The sequence below is a fragment of the Dipodomys spectabilis genome, unplaced genomic scaffold (genome assembly GCF_019054845.1).
Source record: "Dipodomys spectabilis isolate Male_0828 unplaced genomic scaffold, ASM1905484v1 ptg000289l, whole genome shotgun sequence".
NCBI lineage: Eukaryota > Metazoa > Chordata > Mammalia > Rodentia > Heteromyidae > Dipodomys > Dipodomys spectabilis.
Genome location: NW_024870966.1, coordinates 9127866 through 9155214, shown reverse-complemented (window position 1 = coordinate 9155214; position 27349 = coordinate 9127866).

Below are 27349 nucleotides of genomic sequence, written 5' to 3'. Positions count from 1 at the left end.
AAGTCGTTCCTCAAGAAAGCTCAGGGCAAACAAGAAAGCGAGTAGTGCAAGTAGCACCCTGTGCGTCTGTGAGGTCCTGGCTCACTGTTGGCAGAGGGGCCAGGCTGACCTGTCTCATCCTTTCCATGGCCAGCTGAGAGCAAAGACAAACTCGTGCATCCCACAGCTGAGGAGCCCAGGACTAACAGAAACCCACCGCACCCACCAGCCGTCTCTCCGAATTCCCTTCCGGAGTGGTCATGGGTTTGGCGAAAGTGAGTCTGGTTTTTTACTCCAGGGTGGTATGGAGCAGAGAAACTCATCTTGGCAAAGGATATTGTTAGGCCCTGTGTCTCCTGGAGGAGCCTACACTGGGGTCCCCAGGAAACGTTGCACCCTGGCAGGTGAGAAACATTGTACCCTAGAAACACCCTGCACCCCAGAAACACATTGCACCTCAAAGGGGCACGTTTTACTTTAGAAACGTCGTGTGCCTAAGCGAGCTGCACCCTGGCCCGGCTGCAGCGGGCTGCGGACAGAGCAGCCCCCACCCTGTGAGCTGAGCTAAACCAAGCCGCTGGTGCAGAGGCGAACTGAGTGGCGGGAACTTCACGGGGTCCCAGGATCACCTCCAAACCTGCTGCAGAGACGGAGGGACAGTGAGCCCTGGTCCAGCCTCTCGGCACTCCTGCTGCAGGCCCCGGGCCGGAGCAGGTGCAGGGCTCCACAGCACACCTTCTGGTACCTGCCACAAAATCAGGACCCTTTGAAGGTATCTACCTTCCGGCACTAAGGTCCAAGGACTCATTTCAGTGATAAGTGGAAAGCAAGATCAAAGCTTCGTTTCAACCATCAAAGGCGAGCAGAGCCCGGAGACGCCGCGCTGTCAGGGCGGCGATAACGGGTGTGAAGGGGTCTGTGTGGCAGCACCAGGAGGCTCAGCACTTCATGCGGGACTTAACTATTCCTGGAATTTATTAATTAAACCTAATTAGTGCTACCAGCCCAGAGGAGGCTGGGGCTTGGGGTGCGCGGGTTAGCCTAAGGGCTGGAACACTCGCAGTTTTAATTGCAGGTGGGGAGAAAGTGGAGGAGCCGCTGCCACGCACCCGCAGGGGGCTGGGAGGGGAGAAGGGAGGAGATCTCCAGGCTCCATCTCGGCTGCCCGGATGTGAAAGATCCGAACAAGAAAACACGGGCACTCAGGAAGCCCCTCCGAGGTCCTCCAGGCCGGGATGACTGCTGATGGAGGAAGCCGAGGTGGGGACAGGAGACCAGGGGCGGCCACAGGCCCAGCTCTGGCCACCGCCACCTCCCCCGCGCTTTCTGCTCTCCCGTCGCAAGCCATTGCCCATGCACCGAGCCACAGGCTGTTAACTACCCAGTTCATCCAAATGACACACGCTGACACATGAGCTACCCACCTCCATGAACGTCCAGGGCCAAGTAGTCCCACCCAGAACCCAAACTCTTCCTGAGTACCCTGGAGAGGGCTCAGAGACAACAGCCAGCCTGCAGCACCCTCCACCGGCACAGGAGGCCGGCTCGGTGGGGGCTCGGGGATTTTTACTAGAGTACACGAGTTGTACAGGAGGTCGAAGGGACTGAAGCTCAGCTTCCCCGGCATCACCAGCTAAATGCTAGCTAGGTCTCTATGTTCACAAGGGTGTGCAAAGTCTCCATTTGGAAAACTAGATGAGGCTAGGCATGTCTGCCCATAATCGCCACAGATAGAAGGAATGGCGTGTGTAGATGTAGGCAGCAAAATTTAAAACTTCGCCCAACCTCAGCTTTGGGTTTTTTTTAATACTTCATAACAGTCTTTTCCAAGAAATATTTCTCACTTGGTTAAATACCATCTTTACTTTGAAGGTGCAGATTAAATGTATCGATTTTTGCAAGGATAAATTCTAGGTAGCACATCCTAAGACCCCTTGTCATCACAGGAAAGATAAGAACATTTAAAATATATTTTTTGTTAAAGAAAAATTATGATTCGATTGGAAAGGTCTTTCAACTGAAAAGATATTTTCCTTATGATATTGTATTCCATTGCAAAGTATTAAAAAAGTGTCAAGTTTATTCCAAAGTTCATACTTTTATAGTCGCTGGTGAAATTGGTTTCCAATAGCACTGCTGCGCGTACAGGCTCAGCCTCCGGCAGCCCCGCCTTGCTGAGGGCCAGAGCGGGGGCCACACTTCCTGCTGACCGCTGTCCCTTGCCTCGAATCCTCTATTTCCACCCAAGCACCCAGCACTTTCTCTATTGAAAAGCTGCTTACTGAGCTTAAATTGTCCTCCAAAAAAATTCTTTTCTTACTCAAAAAGAATGTATTCTTTATGTAGTTCTAAATAAAAGCAGATTGCAGCAAATATCAGAGGCCAAGGCATTGGTAACCTACCCTGGGTACAGGCACAGCTCCCACCCACCGTTTATCTAATTTGTTCCAATTCCCGTTAGTTCAGATCTCCACCCACACTTTCTATGTACCTTCCAGCGGTATTTGCTAATAAAGAATGCATTTGGGTTTGTCATTGTACAGTTTAATGAGAATTATTTCAGTCATTTTGCCTCCGCAGGAAGAACAAACCTTTCCTGGTGATTGCATGGGTGCTGTCTGCCTCACAACAGGCTCCCAGGGCCTAGCCATTCACATTCTCACACAGCACACTCACAGCACACGCTAGCAGAAATCCCTAATTTCATCACCTTTCTCTATGATGAAAGCTTCGTGGTTACATGGCTAGGGTAGCTTGCACATGATTCCATCTCTTATCCATATGGAAAGCATAAATCTCAGTGAAGATGAGAACCGTATGGGAAAACATTGTGGAGACTTCTGCTTCTGGAAAAATGGAGACCCAAACTCAAAGATGCCTTCCCATCATGCACAACAAACCTGAAGGCAATGTGTAGCTTTTACTTAGAAGATAACAAGTCAGGGGCACGTCAAGTCTGCTTTATAATACTAAACTTCATAGCCAAAAGATAAAACTTCACAAGACTTAAAAGGAAACTAAAATAATAAGCCAGGCACCAGTGGCCCCTGACTATAATCCTACTTACTCAAATGGCTGAGATCTGAGAATTGCCATTTGAAGCTAACCCTGAGACAAAATGCAAAGATTCTTATCTAATTAACCAGCAAAAAGCTTAGGAAATGGAAGTGTGGATTAAGTGGTAGAACCCCAGCTATGAATAAGCATGAAGCTCTCAGTTCAAGCCCCAGTACCAGAAAAAAAGAATGAAATAAAAATTCTAGGCTAAAAAAATACGATAGCTTGCCCGGCATCAGTGGCTCCTGCCTGTAATCCCTTCTGGTCAGGAGGCTGAGATCTAAGAATCACAGCTCAAAGCCAACATAGGTCAGACAATCCATGACTCTTATCTCCAAGGGTGGAGCTGTGACTCAAGTGGTAGAGCACCAACCTTGAGTATAAAAGCTAAGTTCAAGCCCCAGGACTGGCACTACACACATACACACACACACACACACACACACACACACACACACACACACACACACACACACACGCTTTGCAACAAGAAGCCTCTTCTAACCTTATGAGTTTCTGCTATTGAGGTGAGCCATTAGGGTCCGTGGAAGTTCTAGAATAGATACTGGTCACTCAAAAGACCAAGGTGCAATTAGAGGACTGGACTAATTGGTCCCAACCCATGTTGCGGGTTGGGTTTGAGACCAACACCAGAGGCCAATAATTTTATCAATCATGTCTTCGTCGTGTGACCTGTGTGCAAAGCGCCCGATGGGTCTATGTGTCTGTTTCTGTGCATTACATGCTTTTTTGGTACTCTGGCTCAGTAGTATAGTCCGAAATCACGTGTTCTTCCAAAGGATTGCTTTGACTATTTTTGGTGCTTCCATATAAATTTAACAGTAGTTTTCTTTTGGTCTCTGTGAAGAGTGATATTGGAATTTTGATGAGAGTTTTTTATCTATAGATTGCTTTTTTTGTAATATGAATTTTTTTATCAGTCATGGGGCTTGAACTCAGGGCCTGGGTGCTGTCTGTGAACTTTTTGCTCAAGGATAGAGCTCTACCATCATGAGCCACAGCTCCACTTCAAGTTTTTAGGTGAGTCTAATTAAGACTTTCCTGCCCAAGCTGGCTTCAAACTGCAATCCTGAGATCTCAGCCTCCTGAGTAGCTAGGATTACAGACATGAGCCACCAGAGCCCAGAAGTAATATGACCTTGCAGCAATGTTAATTTTTCTGAACAATAAATAGGAAGGACTTCCTAATTTCTAGTGACTTCGACAGTTTTCTTTCCTCAATTCTTTATAGTTTTTATTCTACAGATCTTCAATATCTTGGTTAAGTTTATATCTTGGTATCTTTTAAGGTGATTATAAATGAAATTCTCTTCCTGATTCTTTTTCAGCTAGTTCGTTTTTTGGTATATTAGGAAAGCTAATGATTTTTATATATTGATTTTTTTTTATCCTGCTACTTTGCGAAAAGTATTTTCCAAACCTAAGAGAGTTCTGGTGGAATCTTTCAGATCTTATAAGTACAGAATTATATAGTCTGCAAATAGGGATAATTTGATTTCCTCTTTCTTCTATTTGTATCCCTTATAGTACTTTCTTTTGCCTCGGTGTTCTAGCTAAGAACTCAAGCGCTGTGTCAGGTAAGAGTCGACAGAGTAGAAATCTTTGTCTTGTTCTGAATTTAGATGGCATGTTTTCGGTTTTACCCCAGCGGATGCACTGTTTATTGTGTTTGTCTTACATAGCCTTTATTGTATTGAGGTGCATTTCTTCTACTCCTGGTTTCCTCAGAGCACTTGTCATGAAGGGGCATTGGAATTTTCTCAAGGACGTTTTCTGCTTTTCAACTTGCATGATTATGTGATTTTTGTCCTTGATTCTGTCTATATGCTGTACTAGGTTTACTAGTTCACCTACCTTCAGCCATTCTCATGTTCCTGGAAGGAATCCAAATTGACCTGGCATATGATCTTTTTAACATGTTGTTGAGTTAGGTTTGCAAATATTTTATTAAGGCTTTTTGTATCTGTGTCTACTAGAGACACTGGCCTGTAGTCTTCCTTTACTGTTGTGTTGTCATCAAACTTTGATATCAGGGTAAGACTGGCTTCGCAGAATGGGTTTGGAAATGTTTTCCCCTTTGTATTTGTAGAGTGGTTTGATGAGTGTTGGGAGAATTCAGCAGTACTGAACCCATGCAGTATGGGCTTTTCTTTCTTAGGAAACTTTTTATAACTGCTTCAATCTTGTTCATGATTGATCTTTTGCTTTATTTGGGGGATTTTTTTGTTTGTTTTGTTTTGTTACTGACAACAGAGAATTAAAGATGCAGAAATAAACCCACATAGCTACAGTCATCTGATGCTTAACAAAAGCCCCAAGAGCATACATTGGAGAAAAGAGCGTCCTCAACACCAGCACTGAGAATACAGGATATCCACTTGTAAGAGCGAGAATAGATCCTTGCTTCTCGCGCTATACAAAAGACAACTCAAAATGGATCAAAGACCTTAAGATTACTGTCAGACAGCACTTCAAGAACTGGCATAGGCAACAAAGTTTAATAGGATTCTAAATAGCTCAGAAATGAATCAGAACTAATAGATTGGATTGCCTGAAGTTAAAATCTTCTGCATTGCAAAAGAAACAATCAAAGAGTGAATGGGCAGCCTACAGAATTAAGAGAAAACTTTTGCCAGCAATTCATCTGATAGAGGAGTAATAGTCAGAAAAATATATATACCACTCAAAATATTAAGCAGCAAAAGAACAATCCAATCAATCAATAGTCAACTTAACTAAATAGATAGTTCTCAAAAGAAGAAGTACAAATGGCCTATAACTTTCCAAGAGGGAAAGGCAAAATGGAAACTACATTGAGATCCCATCTAATCCCAGTCATCTAGCATCAAGAAAACAAGCAAACTAGGGTTTCTCCTATTCTATCCTGTAATGTTTTCAGGGTGTCTCCAAGGTCTTTGATCCATTTGGAGTTGATTCTGGTGCAGGGCGATATAAAACGATCTAGCTTTAGTTTTCTACAAGTGATTAACCAATTTTGCCAGCACTATTTACTAAAGAGGCTGTCTTTCTTCCATTCTCTATTTTTTTAGCTCCCTTATCGAAGATTAGGTGGCTATAGGTCTGTAGGTTCATTTCTGGGTTTTCAATTCTATTCCATTGGTCCTGAGGTCTCTTCTTGTGCCAGTACCAAGCTGTTTTGATTACTATGGCTTTGTAGTAGAGTTTGAAATTTGATATTTACATTCCTCCAACACTGTTCTTTCTGTTAAGGATCGTTTTTGCTATTCAGGGTCTTTTATTATTCCATATGAATTTTTAGATTGTCTCTTGACACAGGCTGAAATTTTCTTAATAGAGACCCAGAAATACAGCAAAGCAAAGAAAGTTTGGACAAATGGGATTGCATGAAGCTGCAGAGCTTCTGCATGACAAAGGACATAGCTAGTAAGATCAATAGAAGGCCCATGGATTGGGAGAAGATCTTCACTAGCCATACAAAGGACAAGGGCCTCATATCTAAAATATACCTGGAACTCAAAAAATTAAATCCCTCAACAACAAATCGTCAAAAAAAAAAACAACAATAAATAAGTGGGCTAAAGACTTAAAGAGAAACCTCTCTGAAGAAGAAAGAAGTATGGCCAATAGACACATGAAGAAATGCTCAATCCCTCTAGCTATAAAAGAAATGCAAATCAAAACAACATTGAGATACCATCTCACCACAGTTAGAATGGCTATAATCAAGAACTCTAATAACAACAGATGCTGGAGGGGATGTGGTCAAAAGGGAACCCTACTGCATTGTTGGTGGGAGTGTAAACTTGTTCAACCACTTTGGAAAACAGTTCCTCAAAAGACTCCACATAGAGCTCCCCTATGACCCAGCAATCTCACTTTTGGGCATTTACCCAAATGATCACAAACAAGGCCATACTAAAGCTACCAGCATAACTGTGTTTATTGCAGCACTATTTACCACAGCTAAGATAGGAAACCAATCCAGATGCCCCTCAGTAGATGAATGGATCAAGAAAATGTGGTATAAATATACAATGGAATTCTATGCCTCCATCAGAAAGAATGACATTGCCGCATTTGTTAGGAAATGGAAAGACCTGGAAAAAATTATATTAAGTGAAATAAGCTAGGCCCCAAAAACATACATCCCATGGTTTCCCTTATTTGCAATAACTAATATATATCTGAGACAAGCAGAAAAGGTCAGGTAAAATGATGTTAAGCGAAATGAACTCCAAGATAAGGTTTTTTTCTTTCTTGCTATTACTTATAAGGTATCATGTGGTTTTTTTTGAGGCTTTGTATGTCCCTCCCCCACAGTATAACCCCTGTTTTCACTGTATTTGATGTTGGTATAATTTGGGGAGCAGAGGGAAAAAAACAAATTGTTTAAATAGGTATACAGGTTGACCCATTGTAACAATGAGATGTACAAGATGCTATGTCAAAAAACAAACTTTACAATTTAGGTGGGGGGAGCGGGGGGCAGTTGTGGAGATGGGAGGGAAGGGATGGCGGGGAGACAACAATGCTTGATAAGAAATGTTCTCATTACCTTGTTCATATAACTGTAACTCCTCCTCTGTACGGTATTTTCACAATAAAAAACATAAAAAAAAAATCCAAGCAAACTGTGGTGAGAATACAAGGGGGAAAAGGAACTCTTATAAACTATTGGTAGAAAAGTAAATTATTGGAGCAGTGATGAAAATTAGTATGCATATTCCTCAAAGACTTAAAAATAGAACTCCAAGATGATCCACACATTCCATTTCTGGGTATAAACTCAGAAGAATCTTTGTCAGCTGACCATAGAGACAAATGTACACGTGCGGTGTTCATGATTCTCTTCACAATAGCCAAGTTACTGAATCAGTCTCAGTGCCCAGCAGGAGATGAATGGATAAAGAAAGTGTCTATATATACAATGAAGCTTGATTCTGTCATTAAGAAGAATGAAATTATGGTGTTTGGAGGAAAACAGTTGGAACTGAAGGTCATCATTTTGAGCTAAAGAAGTCAGACTCACAATTACAAGTATTACATGTTTTCTCCCATATGTGGAACTTGCTCCCTTGTGATGCTTAATAAGACACAGAAAAACTTCCTGTGAAGAAGTGTCAGAGCCAGTGTGCTCATTCCTGAATGCCACAAACAAGACTTCCCCATCCCATGTGGTATCTGTGAAAGCCACATGGGAAGTCGGGGCGCCTGTAGGCACTCATTTGCAAGTCAGCCCTGTAGTGGGGTCACAGGACAGTCAAAAGAGTCAGCCCTGCCACCTCCATGAACCGGAAGCAGGTGTGTGCTCACAAACAGGGTTACAAGGTGTCACTCACTGCGAAGTGAAGTGAACACAAACAACAGTTAAAAAACAGAGATTGAGCAGAAAGCAAAACTTGTCAACCAAAAACTCTAGTTCTCAGTAGGAAATCATTCATCATGAGAAACAGCAATGTTTCAAACTTCTATGAAATGAAAATTACCCCTGATCCAAATCCATATGAATTTTACAAAAAAATCAATTCATAACCTATGTCCCTCATAAATATAGACGCTAAATCACAAGCAAAACACTACTGAATAGAATTCCACTACATCTAAAACAATTATTTACCATGATTAAAGGGCATTCGTTCCAAGAATGCAAGGCTAGTTCAATATTTAAAAATCAGTCCATATAATCCATCAAGCTATCAGCCTTATGAAAAAAAACTGTAAACATCAAAACAATACAGAAAAATAACTTAGCAAAATTAAACATCCATTAATAATTTTAAAGTCTCTCACATAAGTAGGAATTATAAATGAGTATTTCCCTACCTTGATAAGGAACACTTGTTTATTTTTTAAAAAGAAAAAAATCCCTGGTGGCTATTGACATTGTAGGTAATGAGGAAAGTGTGAATGTTTTCCCACAAAGGTCAGGAACAGACAAAGATGTCTATTCTTGCCTCTCTCATCAGTGCAGTGCTGAAAATTTTAGCTAGTGCAATAAGGCAAAAAGAAGAGCTAAATCCTACAAACAGGAAAAATAAGCAGAATATTTTTATCTACTTAGAAAATCCCATGGAAGGGGCTGGGAAGGTGGCTCAGTGGTAGAGTGCTTGCCTTGCATGCATGAGGCCCTGGGTTCGATTCTTCAGCACCACATAAGCAGAAAAAGCCAGAAATGGGGCTGAGGCTCAAGTGGTAAAGCGCTGGTCTACAGCTGAAGAGCTGGGGGACAGTTGCCCAGGCCCAGAGTTCAGGCCCCACAACCAACAAGAAAGAAAGAAAGAAAGAAAGAAAGAAAGAAAGAAAGAAAGAAAGAAAGAAAGAAAGAAAGAAAGAAAGAAAGAAAGAAAGAAAGAAAGAAAGAAAGAAAGAAAGAAAGAAAGAAAGAAAGAAAGAAAGAAAGAAAGAAAGAAAGAAATCCCATGGAATTTAAAAAAAACTTTAGAACTAGTAGGTAAGTTTGACAAGGCTGCTGTTTACAAGCTATGCATTCAAAACACAGCTTACTTCCATCTGCCAGCAATGAGCACCTAGAATTGAACACTGAAAATCAAAAACTGCTGTTTATAACTGTTCAAAGTGACATGATTAGTTGAAAATCAAGCAAAGCTGATCCAGGACCCATATGCTGAAAACCATACAATATTAATCAAATTAAAGATCTAAATAAATGTAGAAATGTACCATGTTCATGGACTACAAAACTCACCACAGAGAAGACACCGATTCGTCTCACAGTTACACAATTTCAGTGTGATTTTTACCAACACCCCAGCAAGAAATTTTACAAATATAGACAAGACTACTCTAAAGTTATATGGGAACTTTAGATGATTCTAAAGTTATATGGAAAGACAAAGTAACACAAATGGCTAAAAAGCAGTTGTTAAAAAAAAAAAGTAGAGGGCTGGGAAGGTGACTCAGTGGTAGAGCGCTTGCCTTGCATGCCTGAGGCCCTGGGTTCAATTCCTCAGCACCACATAAGCAAAAAGAAAAAAGGCCAGAAGTGGCGCTGTGGCTCAAGTGGTAGAGCGCTAGCCTTGAGCTGAAGAGCTGAGGGACAGCGCCCAGGCCCAGAGTTCAGGCCCCACGACCGGGCCCAAAAAAAAAAAAAAAGTAGAAAATAGCCACGTGCTTGGTTTTTAGGCATATCCAGCTGTAAAAGACAAGCCACCTGGTATCCGTGGAAGGTAAGATGCACAGGCGGTAAAGCAGAACAACAAGCCAAAGAGACCTCCACACCACACATGTGGCCAGACGACATTTGACAAGTATGCCGAACCATTTCAACAATGCTTCTGGAGTGACTGGGTATCCATAGCCAATGAACAAGGGCCGGGACGTTAACGTGTACCCAACACGTTACACCAACGCGTACCCGACATGTTACACCAAAATCACTGCAAGCAAAGCAAGGACCGGGACATGAACTCATTCCCAACACGTTACACCAAAAGCACTGCAAACGGATCACAGACTTAAACGCTAAGCACAAACTACAACACTTAGAAAATAAAACATAAGAGACAATTTTCATGATCTAGACCTAGACAAAGAGTTCTTTGACTTGATCTCTGGAGGAAAAATGGATAAACTCACAAAAATGAAAGCTGATGCTCTTCCAAAGACCCCATCCTAAGATGAAAGACAAGCAACGTCCCTGGAGGTTACACTGTAAACCGCACGCCTGACAGAGGACTAGTAGCTACAACATATAAAGAACTGCCAAACACAACAATGAACAAATTGTTCAGAAAATAAACAGAAGAAGAGACATTCCACCAAAGAGGAGATGGCAGATGGTCAATAAATGCATGAAAAGATGTTCAACATGTTTTTTTTAGGAGAACGTACACTAAAAATCACAATTACACGTTGCTGTACATCTATTCGACTGCCTAAAATTAAAACTGGTGGCAAACGAAACACTGGATAGAATGCAGAGGACCTGGGTGCCCATAAAATGCTACCACGACCCTGGCAAATATTTTGGCAGTTTCCCTAAAACCTAAACACTCATAAAAATAAAATATACAACCCAGCAATTGAACTCTTGGCCATTGTCCTAGGCAAATGCAGATTTATGTTCAAACAGATGCCTGAATGAACGTCTAGCCTCTGCACTTGTAATAGACAAAAACTAAAAGCAACTCATTGGGCAGATGGTTGGACAAATTGTGATGTATCCGCACCATGGGATACCGCGTGGCAACAAATGGCACAAGCTATTGTTACAAGCAATAATTTGGGCCGATCTCCACAGAGCTATGCTCAATGAAAAAGTCAGTTCCAAAAGGTTATGTGCTGTGTGGTTCCATTCGTGTAACATCCTTGGCCTGCTGAGTTCTAGAAATGGGGCACTGAATACTGGTGGCCGGTGAGCGGAAGGAGGGATTTGAATACCACCTGAGTGACCCTCGTGGGAGGGGGCGCTGTTCTGCACTGACTCCAGGGCCAGGGTCCTGCTGGCGGGCTGCTCTACCACCTGCAAGACAAGATGCTACCTTTGAGTGAAGCGTATTTGGAATGTCTGCATTGTTTCTTATGACTGCATATGAATCTGTAATTACATGAAAAATAAAAATAAAGTTTGCACCTGCAATCATAGAATATCCTGGGGAGAAAATAAAAGCCTTTTCCTGAAACGAAGAAAAAGTATGTCAAGGGAGATAGTTATTACTGTGGGCCATTATATACAAAGCCGAGCTGAGACAATTGCCAAAATGCCCTACGTTGTCACAAGGCCCAAGAAAGGGATTGGTGGGAGAGATCACCAAACAATTTTTAACTTTGTACCTTCCTCAGCCTTCACTGCCTGGAGCACACTGCGTCTGTATATACATATCTGTGTAAGCATGGATTTCTATCATTCTGTCATCATCTCGGGAACAGAGATTCCCTACTTTCCACTACAGTGAAGCATTGCTTTATTTAACTGTAACACGCAAAATGTCCCACAATCCTCCTTCAGAGGCTCTCATGGTTTAATAAGCCATGATCTTAAAAGAAAATGAAGAAAACAAAATGAATATGATACTAAATGTAAAGCCAGAATTATAAAAACCTCCGGGAGAAAATCTAAAAGAAGTCTCTGCAAACTTGGGAAAGGCAAAATTGTCTTTGATAGAACTGAAAAGACCTGAACCAATAGGAAAAATAAAAATTAAACCTCATAAGTTTAGAAAATTACTACAAAAATTGAAAGGTGGGCAGGGATATACTTAGTAATAGAGTGCTTAATTAACATGTAGGAAGCCCTGGATCTGAGGAAGGAAGGATTAAAAGCAAGCCACAAGTTAAAAGAAAACGTTCATAAAAGACGTGACAAAACAACTTGAACCCTGAATGAGAGTATAAAAGAGTCATAAAAAAGTAAATAAGTAACAAACCTAAGACTGGATGTAAGTGGCTCAAGTCTGTAATCCTAGCTATGCAGGAGTCTGAGGCCTGAGGGTTGCGATTTGAAGCCAGCCGAAGCAGGAAAGCCTGTGAGACTCTTACCTCCAATTAACCAGCAAAAAAAAAAAAAAGCCAGAAGTGGAGCTATGGTTCAAATGGTAAAGCTCAGGGACAAAGCCCCAGAACTGTTTTGTCCTTTGTGGCAGCCGTAGGTGAGGACATGCATGGCGGGTGGGTGGGCCCGCCGTGGTGGGTGGGTGGGAGGGGGGGGAGCTTCGCTCTGGGCGGGGAGACATGTGCCACCTGCCTTGTGCGGCTGCCTCGCCCATCCAGCCGCGTGGGCAGTGCAGGGCCATCCGCACGGCGTCCGTGCTGAGCACGCCTCCTCTGCGTAGAGGAGCAGGCGGCTTTTCTGAAGCACAACCCCATCTTGTAGTGGAAACAAGATGGCCAAATGCAGATGCTGGATCCATTGTCACGTGGCTCAGAGAGGGTTTTAGAGGAAAAAATTCCCCGAAACAGCTGCATTTTTTTCATCATGAGATCTGCTGAGTGTCTGTTGACAAGAAGTTTGGCCTGGAAACTGCGACCCTCTAGGCTTCTGTGTGCCCAAGAGCAGGCAGCGGACAGACCCTTGGGGGGGAGGGGGGGTGGCCCTCCAGGCTGCAGCCATTCACTGCTGGCTCACTAGAGGCCCTGCCAGCCGTCAGCGGGGCCACAGCGCCTCCTGGTGGGAGGGTGCAGGTGTCTGCGGTGGAAATGGCGTGGCTGGCCGAGGGCCGAGTCCCTCGGTGCACAGACAGGGCCCAGACCTCCGCAGGGCCCAGGCAGAGCTCCTCCCGCGCTCCAGCCCCACAGACGCAGGGAAGAAAGCCTCCACCTCCTTCCCAACTACACGAGGCCTCTACTTTTTTTTTTCTAATTTCACATTACAAAAAAGAAAAAAAAACTCCATGTGTTGGTTTTGTGCTTGTTCTTCTTCCTGGCCTTGGAGAAGCATCTTTGAGGATGAGGCTAGCCAAGGCTAGTCAAAGAGAATGCCCACCGGCAGCCAGGACCACAGCCACACCGGCAGCGCCTGGAGGGCCGCTGAGCTCAACCAGAGCAGGGAAACCAGGAGCGGCCTGATCCCAGAGCCTGCCAGCACAAACCCAGAGGCAGCCAGTCACAGGAGCCATCTCCACCAGGAGAGATGGACCACGAACACACTCTCACTGGCCTGGACATCAGAGGCTCTGGACCACCTAGCACACACACACACACACACACACACACACACACACACACACACATACACCTACATCCCCACAGTTCCATCTAGAACAGAACAATCCCGGGCACCCTGGAGGCCTGCTAGGGGAGCCTCGGCCTCCGCTGTCAGGCCAGATGATGGAGGGCACGACTGGCTGAGAACCATGCTCCTGGATGTGCCCTGCTATTAGCCACTGCTGTTAGCTGTGGGTGTGGGGCAGGGAGTCCCTGCTTCAACAACCTGCCCAGGAAACAGCCACCGGCTGATGCCTGCCAGGTAGACAGCAGATGTGTTGAAGAAGAGTGTTAAGCATCGGGTTTTGTATTAGGAGACAGGGTCTAGAAGCCTGACTTAGGCCTGACCTCTGATAGGTCTCATGCTCCACAGCGCCAAGGGTCAGGTCAAGCACTGGCCTGGCAGCCAGGGTCCCTGCTTCCAAACCCCAACCTCGTCATCAGGATTCCAAACCTCGTGCCTGCTGTGTCTGCCCACACCCCACCCTGGACCTCGTGGGAGGCCAAGACCCTAGAAAAGAGACCCTAGAAAGTCACGGAGGAGATGCTGCAGTCGGTCAAACCTCCGGATCTGGAGCCAAGGTGTTGTATGACCACTCACAACAACATCAAGGAAACCCTTGTACACCTGTGGGAAATGCCTGGGAGAGAACAGTGGAAGAATTTCAGTACAGACCGGTGTGTCTGACAGCATGGCCCGCCCCCAGCCCCTGCCCAGCAGGAAGCCTGCCACTGGGGGGAAGATGGATGCGGGACTGTGGGTGACAGCAGCAGAGCAGGCCAGCAGAGCTGGGCCACCCACACTGAGCGTCTGACGAGTGCATGATGCACACGCGGGCTGACACCGCACTCGCCGCATGACATAAAATCCTGAGCAGCAGGTGCTGTGTTCCCGCAGCTCCCAGCAGCACACACCCATGCAGAAAACCAATCAAGCACCAGACCAGGGCAGGAAACCTAACCGGCTGCAGCTGGAGAGGCAGGGATAGGTGGGGCAGGATCAGCCAGGGGCTGGGCCTCCCCCAGGCTTGCGACACTGACCCCTGGCCAGTACACGTGCCTGGGGACCAGCATGGAAGACATGACCTCTGAGCTGACCTTGAAGGAAGGCTAAACAGGCCACCCAAAGCCACAGCAATGGCCTCGCAAGGCTGAGGGAAGAGAAGCTTTTTCTCAGCAGAAGAGATTTTGTGTTAGACAAGAACAGAGACTGGGGCTCCAGGAACAGCTTCTGGATCCTTCTGACCCAAGTGTGCTCATCCGGCTACCAAACCTGCCTGCCCCAGACAAAATGCCCAAGCCCACACCCAGCAATGGGTTTCAAAAGCAGCGTCTGGGGTCAGGTCGGCTTTGACACCCACTCCTGTGGACAAATCCCGCCCTGTGGGGCTGTCTCTAAAGCAGGACGGGCCGTGTGGCCACCGTTTCCCAGGCAACCGCGGAGCCCACACACAGTGTTGGCGTGGGGACGGCAGCTACATTTCCGGGACCACCAAGTTCATTCAGAAAGCATTACCGAGCTCTGACTACACACCAGGGTACGTCCCCACAATCATCCCAATCCACAGTCCTGACAGGCTCGCAGGGGGCACGACATCCCACAGAGCAGCGCTGACAGCAGACACTGGGTGTCTCCCAGCTCTGTGAGACAGGCTCCTGGAAAGACACACAGGCCGTCAGCGAATTCTCAACCCATAATAACAGAGGTGAAAGGTCTGCAGGGCACCAGCCACGTTTCACGTCATGTTTGAGAGGCAGAGAGGGAACGAGAGTCTGGCCCCAGCCAGCTCCCTGCTCGGGGGCCTCTGGTCAATTGCAAAGCCTTTGTCCTGTCCAGAGAGGGAAGGCAGGAAATGGTGACAAGACAAGAGGCAGGGCCTTTGGATGTCAGGGAACGCAGCAGAAGCAAGCTCTCAAAGCTCAGGCCCCACGGAGGAAGGGGAAGCCACCCCCACGGCCCTGCAGCAGCCCAGCAGAGAAGCCTTGACTTGCCTGCATGTCTGCCATGAGGAGGAGACGCTTACTCCATGATGGGTGCCGTAGCGGCGCTATCTGTAGGATGGCCTTGTGACTCCACTGCTACAAGCCACACGGGGAACCAGTCACCTCCGCAGGCCTGTGATCGGCGAAACAGAAACAGTGCGAAGCTCCTAGAGCTGGGGACTGAGACCCAGGACACAAGGTGAGGGGAGCTGCCCCCACAGCCCAGGCCCTCCCCTGGGCACGGGACCCGATGCCCTGCCTGTACTCTCCTCAGTAGACACGGCTGTCACTGTCCTTCAACCAACCAACACCCCAATGGCACAAAGACCATGTGACGTGTCCCCCAAACCACACACGGAGTGGAGGAGAGCGCTGCTCATGGTTGTCAGGAGCAATGAGCATCTCCAGGCTTGTGTCTGAGGACCGGCAGCCACCCTGCCCACGTGTGCTGCCGAAGATGCCTCCTCGTGTGACCGACTGCCGCTCTGACCGCAGAAGGGCTTAGTGCCTGGCTGGGTGGAGGACCGTGGGGGGGGGGGGGGGGGGGAACAGAATCTCCTCTGTCTGTCACCGAGCAGGGCTGTTCCCCAGGAAGGCCCCCTTGGGTGGATGGTTGGTGGCTTAGATCCGGAGAGCTGCTGCCATTCTGATGGCCTCCTGGAGGGGGCAGCTGAAATAGCTCTCTGAGGGGTGTGCACGCAGCCTGGCCTCCCGAGCATGCGCGCACATAGCTGATCTTTCTGACGGGAACTCTTGTTGGCAGCAGAACCGATCCTTACAGCTTTGGGCTAACGTCGGTGCCTTCTCCCGGCACTTAGCACCCCCGTCGCTCAGGGGTTCACGCGCGGGGCCCGGCTGGACGCTGGCTTAACCTCACCGTTCCACGGGGGAGATGAGGTCCCACCAGAACCCCAGTGGGGTGCAGAGAAAGGGTAGGCATCAGAGGAAACAAGCAGAAAGGAAGACAGTGAGGCCACCAGGGGCAAGGCCAGCCTCCGGGCATCCCACGCCTCCTCCACCCCATGAGACTTGTAGAAATGGCCTCACACCGCTCTTCCTGACCGGTGTCCAGGGTCTCTGGCATGGACTCGCTGGGGAGCAGCACCCTCTGTGGGTTGGTCAGCACAGACCCGAGTCTGGACATAGTTCTGGGTATCAGAGGCATTGGAGAGATGGGCAAGAAGCAGATTTTCCACCGAGAGCCTGGTGTGTGGAACATGCGTTCTTTCTCCAGACCCAAAGGACACTTGGCACACAGGGCACTTGCTCCAGCAAACTCACAGCAGCAAAGAAGGGCTTTTTTAAATTAAACGCCCTTCAACTTCCATTCATTGCTTCCCGACTACCCTTAGGAGTGAGAGATCATAAATCTTTCACACGCATTTATCATCGCTACCACCACTGGCCATTTCTCACACTTCTTTGTACCATACTGCACACACAATCTTGACTGGAGAGGACTGTTAATCATCTGAATTTTATTTTCACAACGATTTCCAACATCTTGGTGTTGGCAATTAAAACTCCGGTCGTTGTAGTCTGCTCAGTACTTTCCTTCCAATGTCCCTGTCACCAGCCAGTGAGCCAAAGAAGCCAATGTGCAGAAGGGTGATTGAGTAATGAGATTTCCTTCCCCTCCTTCTGATAGAATCAGCAGGACAGGGGAAGTGGCCATAAAATCATGACAATGGCAGACATTTTTCAAGGACCCCAGTATAGAAACCACAATGCCGCCTCCCACGTGCCAGCTTGCGGAGATTTAAAGTGTGATGCTGGCGGAGCAATAAATTAAGGCAACCACTGCAGGCCGGCAGAGCCACGGGAGCCCAGACCCAAAAGTTCATTTGCCCTTGGGTTCTACTTTCCCGTCCCAGGAACTTGTTCCAAGCAGACCGTTAGCCAACTGTGCAAAGTCACCAACTGTGCAAAGGCCCAGCGTCTCCCGGGCACCACGCCGACAGCCCTGTGAGTGTGCTTCGGGCTCTGTCAGCAACAACACCCAGTGTGGTCACTGGAAGAACAGGCCACGCCCCTCCACTCCCAGAGAGCGGAGGCCACGGAGCGGGGGATGGTTGTGGCTGTGTGCCATTTCATGCCTGCATGTCTCCTTACAGCAGGCACGTGCCAGCCTCCTACACTCACATCACATACACTGGCAGGCAGGCCTGGTCACTGAGAGGAGGTTTGAGAGGGAATCCTCGGGAGAGAGGGTTCGAGGAGTAGAATTTTTCTTTGCTGTTCCTCACTGGGTCTGTCTCATGGTTTCAATCTCATGTGAGTGTGCATTCTGCTTATGAACAGAAGAACGGCTTTCCTGTTCCTCACTGGGTCTGTCTCTTGGTGTCAATCTCATGTGAGTGTGCATTCTGCTTATGAACAGAAGAATGGCTTTCCTTTCAAATGAGGCAGCTACCTCCTTACCGTCCTGACTCCAGGCCGTAGCTTTCAGATGAGGCCATGATCAAAGGCCACAGCGACGATCTGACGGATGAGTTGTGTCTGCTAAGCCAGGCTGTCTACCCAGACCCAGGATGAGACAGCAGTCCAGATCACAGTGAAGGTATTTTCATACAAAACTAACGCTTCAGTGGTAGACTGTGAGCGAAGCAGAACACCCTCCGTCACAATGTGAGCCTCATCTCTTAAAGAAAGTAACTGAGGTCCCCGAGGAAGAGGACATTCTCTCTCCAGAGTAGAAGCCAGAGGGGGTCTCTGTCTGGTCTCTGAATTTTAAGTGAGAGGCACTGTAACTTGGTGGCTGACCAGCCTGTGAGTATGCATGTGTGCATGTGTATGTGTACACGCATGTGTGTGCCGGTGTGAGTACTGCATCTGTTCACACATGTGTATGCATGTGTGAGTACAGGGGAGGTGGTGAGGAAAACTATTTCGCTATGTTCATTCTGTGCAAGGGAAGTGGGCTCCATTTTGTACCCAGGGGTAGGTGCGGGTGACATCCACCAGGATGCCTGTGGGAAGGGTCTGGAGCCGTCACCTGGCCAGCTTGATTTTACTGTCTGCTGTCCATCCTCCCCAGGAGCTCCTCTGCCCACCCTCACAGGGCTGTGCAGGAAGAGGTGCTCAATCCTCCTGTCAGGAATACGGAATACGGCTCTCAAACATAACTCACCTTTGTGTAAAACAATTCCTCAGCCTCTCCCCTGCCTGCCAGACAGGGCAGTCCAGTGAAATGACCACAAAGGACACAGCAGCGAGTTCTGGAACCAAAGGTCAAGTCACTTGATTGAAGAGCTTTTTTAACCTGAAGTTATTAAAGACCCACTTGCTTTCAGCACAGAGAAGCCAGCAGGTTCTGAATGCCCATTTACCTGCCTGCCCCAGAAAGGGACCTCATCCATCACCTGCAGAGCCGGGGACCTTCGAGAACTCGTGATGGGAAGAGAGTGACTTCATCTCCATTCCCTTATAGGAGATGGCAATTGGGCAAACCAAGGAAAGTTCCTTGGACCAGAGACAAGTGGACACTGTACCTCCCATGCTTGAAAGGCAGTGCTGCAGGCATGGAGGGCAACCTTGTCCCTGGGGCCCTGCGCTGTGAGGAAGATCAGCATTCCAGGTCTGACCAGCTACTGGAGATGTATACTCTCTAAGCACACATCATCCAGGAACACCACATGCCAAGATTCCCCATCTGAGCTCCTACTGTATACAGACCTTCAGAGAAAAACAGTTTACCCTGAGCTGGGAGGACTGGACCAGCGTCTTTACTCCCTGAGCCAAGACTGGACATGGAGAAGTCGGGGGGCCGCCAGCGGGCGGGGAGCTGCCCTCGTGCACATCCCCACCTTACTGGCGGGGACTGGGCAGCAAGTAGGGCCTCAAATAGTATCATGCTCGGTGCTAATAAAAACAAATCACCTGCCAGGAGTGCCGTCGGCAGTGAGTCATTGCTTAGCCTCTTGGGCCAGTGGTTTGTCTGGGGGAGTCCATGTTTAAAGGGGACAGCTTCCATTTAGGGAGGTGAAGATGATCCAGAGACAAATGGTGGTGAGGTCATGGGACTGGACACTTCAAAAAGCTGAAAGTGGCCAGGTGCAGGGCTGCCTGTCAGCCTAGCTACTCAGGAGGCTGCCAGTCCATGAGACTCTTATCTCCAATAAACTACTGAAAAATCCAGAAGTGGTGCTGTGGCTCAAGTGGTAAAGCACTCACCTTGAACGAAAGCAGCTCAGGGACAGTGCCCAGGCCCAGAGTTCAAATCCCAGGACCAGTAAAAAAAAAATAACAAGACTAAAAAATGGGCTGAGGGCATGGCTCCAGTAGTAGAGCACCTGCCTAGCAAAAGGCCCTGGCTTCAAGCCGCAGCACTGACCAAAAAAGAAGGAGGAAGAGGAGGGGGCAGAGAAGGAGGAGGAAGAGGAAGAGGAGGAAGTGGGAAAGGAAAGGGAAGGAAGCGAAGGAAAAGGAAATGGTGAACTCTGGTGCATTTCACCACAATTTGATAAACAAAAATGAAAAGACAAATTACTTTGAACCCTGGGGCGCAGGACTAGCAAGGTGAGAGCAACTTAAGAGGCAAGTGCCTGGAGATTCCAGGGGAGCACCGGGCAGGGGGCCAGGGGAGAGACACACCTAGGACATCCAGGAAAGAGCACACACATCCGCTCTTGAGCTAGACCTGGGCGGCTGGCCTGGAGGACCTCAGGAACAAGCGTCCGCTGCTGTGCAGCGGTCAGCCCCAGCACAGGTGTCTGTTGACACACCCTGCACATTAACAAACAACTGTTCTTGGAAACGCCTGCTGTTTCTGAGGCCAAGGTGAGCCTCTCCGAATGTCCATGTGCTCACAGGTCAGGAGCCTTGGGGATTCTGAGGCCCTTCATGGCCTCAGAGGACCAGGCCGCCCGGTGGAGGCTCATCTCCTCGAGACTGAAGCTGACCTTTGCCAGGGAGTGTGGCAGCACCACTCACCAGGTTTTGCCCTGAATCCTGCAGCTTCTAGAGCTTCGGCCGTCCCTCACCCAGCAGTGAGCGTGGGAACACCTGTCCTTGGACCAAATGCCTGTCCACAGCCTACGACCAGCTGTCCTCAGAGGGAATGCTGTCCACAGCCTGTGTCCAGCTGTCCTCAGAGGGAATGCTGTCCACAGCCTGTGTCCAGCTGTCCTCAGAGGGAATGCTGTCCACAGCCTGTGTCCAGCTGTCCTCAGAGGGAATGCCTGTCCACAGCCTTGTCCAGCTGTCTTCAGAGGGAATGCTGTCCACAGCTTGTGTCCAGCTGTCCTTGGATGGAATGCCTGTCCACAGCCTTGTCCAGCTGTCCTCAGAGGGAATGCTGTCCACAGCTTGTGTCCAGCTGTCCTTGGATGGAATGCCTGTCCACAGCCTTGTCCAGCTGTCCTCAGAGGGAATGCCTGTCCACAGCCTGCGACCAGCTGTCCTTGGATGGAATGCCTGTCCACAGCCTTGTCCAGCTGTCCTTGGATGGAATGCCTGTCCACAGCCTTGTCCAGCTGTCCTTGGATGGAATGCCTGTCCACAGCCTGTGTCCAGCTGTCCTTAGAGGGAATGCTGTCCACAGCCTGTGTCCAGCTGTCCTCAGAGGGAATGCTGTCCACAACCTGTGTCCAGCTGTCCTCAGAGGGAATGCTGTCCACAACCTGTGTCCAGCTGTCCTCAGAGGGAATGCCTGTCCACATCCTTGTCCAGCTGTCCTCAGAGGGAATGCCTGTCCACAGCCTTGTCCAGCTGTCCTTGGTTGGAATGCCTGTCCACAGCCTGCGTCCAGCTGTCCTCAGAGGGAATGCTGTCCACAGCCTTGTCCAGCTGTCCTTGGATGGAATGCCTGTCCACAGCCTTGTCCAGCTGTCCTTGGATGGAATGCCTGTCCACAGCCTGCGTCCAGCTGTCCTCAGAGGGAATGTCTGTCCACAGCCTGCGACCAGCTGTCCTCAGAGGGAATGCCTGTCCACAGCCTTGTCCAGCTGTCCTTGGATGGAAGGCCTGTCCATAGCCTGCGTCCAGCCATGCAGACTGGATGCAATACTCTTTGCCTCAAGCCTGTGTCCCTCGGAGCTTCTGGTGTACCTCTGGAAAGCCAGTGGTGCACAGGACGAGGAGGCAGTGGGTCCATGCTGCGCTGCCCTGGGGTGAGGGCTTGGCATCTCCAGTCTCTGGTACCGGTGTCTTATACCCGACCCCTGACCCTGAAACTCAAAGCCTGGGGGGGGGAGGGGGAGGTGCAGGGGGCTCACGCTGCACCCTGCAGCCAGCCAGCACCCTCCACGGTGCCATCCTCCAGGCTGGGCCTGCCAGCGAAGGTCATGTGCTGATGGTCAGAGCTGCCATCCTAGAGTGGAGTCCATATCACTCGCCCCACAGACGCAGGAGGCCTGGGCCAGCCGAGCCCCCGTGGTGGGGTCATCTCGTGATGATCCTGTGCGGTGGGGTCATCTCGTGATGACCCTGTGCGGTGGGGTCATCCTGTTCCCGGTGAGGAGCGGGACCATCACCACTAATCGGGGTTGCTCACAGCACAGCCGTTTGTAAGCGGTGCTGATGGCCTTCCCATTATTGCCTTCCAGAGGAAAGATTTAGGATAGCAGAAAAATACTATGAAAAAGGACATTAGGTTTAGATTGACCATAACAAAATTATTATAAGAACTGAGCTATCTGGTTTATACTGAATCGTTAACTACACATTCTCCCGACAGGCTGCTCGGCCGGCCAGCAAAGCCAGTGTTCGTGGTGGATTTCAATCTTGCTGAGCAATAAACCCAGTGTTTTGCATAAATAGATTGCACAAACTGTTTATTGTGATTTCAGCGTCTATGAGATGGCAAAGAGCAGAGCAGACAGAGCATCCTCTTTCTCCCGGAGGTCTGAGCACCAAGGACGTAAATCACATCTGCTCAAGCCAGCAGGGTGAAGCAGCTGGTGCCAGGGAGCGGGGCGGAGCCTAGAAGCCCCCTCTGCCTCCCTCCCCTCCTCCAGCCTTCCAAGTGCAGCACCCCAGCCACAGCGCCCCCTCCATCCAGATGCGGAGATGCATCCTCCCTCCGGCCCGCTCAGCCCCTTCTCCCAGCCCCCAGGTCTCCACATTTCACGCTGTGGGCAGGGGCGGGCACCCCACAGCCCGGGCTGAGGGCCTACCGCTCGCCATCTCTCAGGCCTGTGGACACCTGTCCAAGCACAGGGCCGCAGTACCATTCATCAGCACCAACCACCATAGCACAGGCTTCCTACGGGGGCCGAAAAGAAACCACCACGCACTCGGTGACTGGAAGTAACACCGTGCACCCATTCGCAGCTCTGGGGATCAGAGTCCTGACATCAAGAAGCCGTAAGGACAGGAAACTGCCAGAAGCTCTGAGGGGGCCTGAGGCCGCCCACATCCCCTTGGCTCATCGCTTCCCATATCATCTGGCGGCGGCTGCTCTCTGGACCCTACCCTCCTGTGGCATTCCTAATCAAGGACCTTGTGATCCCACTGGACCCTCCCATGTATTCCAGAATGATCTACACGTCTCAAGATGCTTCCCATAATGCTCGCTCCTGTGTCAGGCGCCAGCGTCTCGGGTGTGAGGGTCGGAGTGTAGCCTTCTCCAGAGCATCACTGGGCCGGCAGTACATTTCTCAGTAAATCACTGTGTGGGATGGTCTGTGAACGCCTTGCCTACCACAGCAGGGCCTTGTAGTGGACGCGTCCTGGCTGGGAGCGCAGAAGTGCTGGGCCGCACTTCAGGGGCCCCTCAGCCGGCCTGCTCTCCTTGCATGGTTGTTTGCGGGCGGGCTGGGGTGAGCTTCAGCCACTTCCTCCTGCTCTCCTCCCCGTGCAGCTCACTCCGCTGCTCCTCCCAGCTTCCAAGGAAGATCCTTCCATGAGCTGGGGTCCCCAGCCCGCACAGTAGCCAGGGCTGAACGCGGGGCCCCAGTGTGTAAGCGTTCTACCACTGAGCCATGTCCCCACAGCTTCTGTCTTTTGTTTGTTGAGATGAGGTCTGAGCTTTGCACAGGCTGAGCTCAGACCTCGGTCCTCGTATCTCCTCCAGAGTAGCTGGTGACATAGTAGACACAAGGCACTCTGCCTGGCTCCAGTTTTAATAAAAAACCTATCAAAGCTGGCATGTCTTTGAGCAATTCTTGCTTGACTGAAGAAGTGTTGTTCCTAAGGTCATCTTACAGTTTTACTTAACACCTGTCATTGATCCACGGGAACTGAGCGCTGGCCCAGGGTAAGTGGACGGTTAGACATTCTGTAGACTTTCAATTCTTATACCATGCTGGGATAAAAGTTTAAACAAGAAAAAAGATGAAGAAGCAGAAGCAGCAGAAATATTCACTAAAGTCCTTCAGAGCTACTCTTGAAAGTCAATGTAAATGGTTAAAAAAATTAAGATATATTTCTTTAACTTAACCAGAGTTAGCACAAAGATGTTCATGAGACTTAACAACTCATATTAGGAGCAAATTTAATTCTATTTATGATGAAACCATCCGTGACCCACTCTCTCCAGTACACTTACAACACAGAAGGTATTTCTGGCATGAGCAAATTTCACCAAGGGAAAACTATTAAAAAATTAAGGTTTTGGTTCCCACTTCTACCTAGAATATTGAAACTGAAAAGTATGTTACCACACAAGAAGAAAAAGTCAGATAAACACAAGTCAGACTTTTCCTGGACCTACGCTGAGGCCATGGGGGCGCCAATGGGCCTAAAATCCAAGGCAGAGCAGGCCCTCCGGGGTCCAGGAAAGGGCAGGAAGCAGCTCACGGAGAATGCACCAGTGGACTTGCTGCCACACAAGCAGCTAAAATGAGATAGGCCAAGGAGTCCCAGCATTTCCAGGGGCTGCCACCCTTCCAACATCAGACGCATGCTCTGGGTCCTGACAGGAGCTGGTGCTCCTTCTCCGGAAGTGCCCAAGAAGCTGGAAGCTACGAGAAGAGCCCCAGATGCACGGATGGGTCAGACACGATGCCCCACCCTCGAGACCCATCTGCCTCCAACACAAGAGCCAGAGACTCAGGGTCCAGCATCCGGCAAAGACCCACAGCACTAGGAAAGGGGGGAAGCCAAATCTGCATCACTGGGGGAAGGTCAGGAAGCCATCTTGGACCCCGATCCCAAGCTAAAGTTTAGGGAAGGTGTGATGCCCAGAGGATGGGGCAGGAACCTCTACTCTGGTGGAATTGGAGGGGAACGGCAACGACACAGGCTTCTGCAGAGGGATGTGTGTGAGAATGAACTTGCACCAGAAGAATAGAAAAGTCTCCCTGCCCCTTACCTGAAGGTAAAACCCAGTCACAAGATGCACTGCCTACATGCAGACAAGCCAGAATGGGGAGAAGACCTGGGCTGAGGGACAGACACACAGCCAGGCCCAAAAGCCATACTCCAAGCAGCAAACGTAAAGAGCAGCTCCAGCACCCCACCACAGCCACCAGGGGAGGAGGAAGAAGGCTGGGAAGGCCACACCAACGCCAGGGAAGTGCAGACTCCGCCTGCCCTACGTCTAGATTTTAACAGCTCTCCACATTAACAGACTTACAATGTAATTGCTACTTAACTCAGTACTCCATGTTCTACACATGATGTCCAACATTCGATAAAAAGGATTAATGTAGCACACAAGCAAGAACAACTCAGAATCAATAGACAAAGCAATCATAGAACCTGCACTGGGATGGACTCCACGGTAGATTGCTTACCAGTCACGCACAAGACCCTGGGTTCAATCCCCAGCACCACCCAAAAAAGCAATCAGAACAAAACACAACCCACACCCACCGAGAGACAAGGGATATAAGAGGAGATAGACTGCAGCCTGTACAGATCACCGTGGCATCAGCAGAGACTCTCCGTACTTAGCCTTACGTTGTAAAGTATGAGTACTCACTTCCAATTCAGAAATCAGCAAAGTGATATTCCAAGAGCTAAGCATGGCATCGGCACTAATAACCACCAATCAGGAGTCTGCAGCTGCCCTGGCAGACAACAAAGCCAGTGTCTGGGGACTTGGGACCAACTACGAAGGTAATGTTTAGTAAGTATTGTACACAAAGTGAAGCACACACACCTCGCTAAAAAAAGGAATGCTTCGACAAGCAGCTTAGAGGATTAAATCAAACAGAACACAGAGCTGCCTTCCAGGATCTCAGAGATGAGACTGGCCACAGAATGAAATTCACAAATGAATCAGGTGCAAACGAGTGGGAAAATCACTCCCAGATAAATGAGATTAAACTCTGTGCAATATTCAAAGGATCTATTTTGAAACAAAATAATAATAAGATGCTCAAATGGGAAAGTGTCTCAGTCTCATAACCAGGAATAAGACATCCAGGAGGAGTAGCCAATCCCAACAAGGACAACCCCAGGGGAGTGGAAGGGCAGATCTAGCCATTAAGCACATTTTCCCTCTAATTCGTGTTTTTAAATTCCAAGCACAAAGTAAGAATAGAAGAAAACATCTCAAACTGACAAACATCCAAACTCACAAGTGACATCATACTTAATGCTGAAAATCTACAGGGCTAAATTGAGGTAAGAAACTGGAAAAAAATCTCCACCCTCATCCTATCTGTTTATCATTATACTGGAGGGAAAAGGAACAAATTCAGTTACCTTTACTTGATTTTGTATTCAGAAAGGTACAAATGATCAAAAGTTATTAGAATAAATAAGCAAGTTCTCTAAAGTAACAAGATACAAGACCAATATACAAAAATAAAATTGTTTTCTGCACACAAGAAATAGTCTGAAGCAAAACTAAAGTAATAGTTCTAGTTATAATCAAAAGCAAAATACTTAGGAACAACTGTAACACATGAAATGTGCACCTGAACATTGAACATTACAGAACACGGTTTATACTGGAAACATGTGAGATTCATCCCTGAGCCTCCTCTTTTTGTCCCTAGGGACAAAAAGTGTTACTTCTATAGCAAAAGGAAAGGGTAAGATTCACACAGCAAACAGGTAGATCAATACCCACCAAGGAAAGGAATGACAGTACATATCCTAGGAAGGAGAGTATCAGGCAAAGATTTACACATGTACCTGTGCAAACATACATACACACAACCCTCTGTATTGCCCTGTATTTAAAATATGTCTTAGGTCAGTAGCAGCAATGCATGGCTACAATCCCAGCTACTTGAGAGGTAGAGAGGAAGATCATAACTCAAGGCTAGCACAGGCAAAAATGTTAATGAGATCCTATTTTAAAAAACAATTTGAAAGCCAGGCACCGGTGGCTCCCGCCTGTAATCCTAGCTATTCAGGAGGCTGAGATCTGAGGATCACTGTTCAAAGCCAACCCAGGCAGGAAAGTCTGTGAGACTCTTACCTCCAATAAACCACCAGAAAACCAGAAATGGCATTGTGGCTCAAGTGGTAGAGCGCTAGCCTTGAGCTAAAGAGCTGAGGGACAGCTCCCAGGCCCAGAGTTCAAGCCCCATAACCAATAAAAAAAGAAAGAAGAACAATTTGGAAATGGCAGTTCAAGTCTAATCCCAGCTACTCAAGAGGTGGAAGCAGAAGACTGCCATCCGAGGCCACGTGGAAAAAGCATGAGGCCCCATCTGAAAAACAACTGAAGAAGATCAGGGCTGTGAGCACGGCTCAGGCGGCGTAAGCGCCGTGCAGGTATGAGGCCCTAAGTAGAGAAGCCCAGTACTACACAAAACAGTGGATC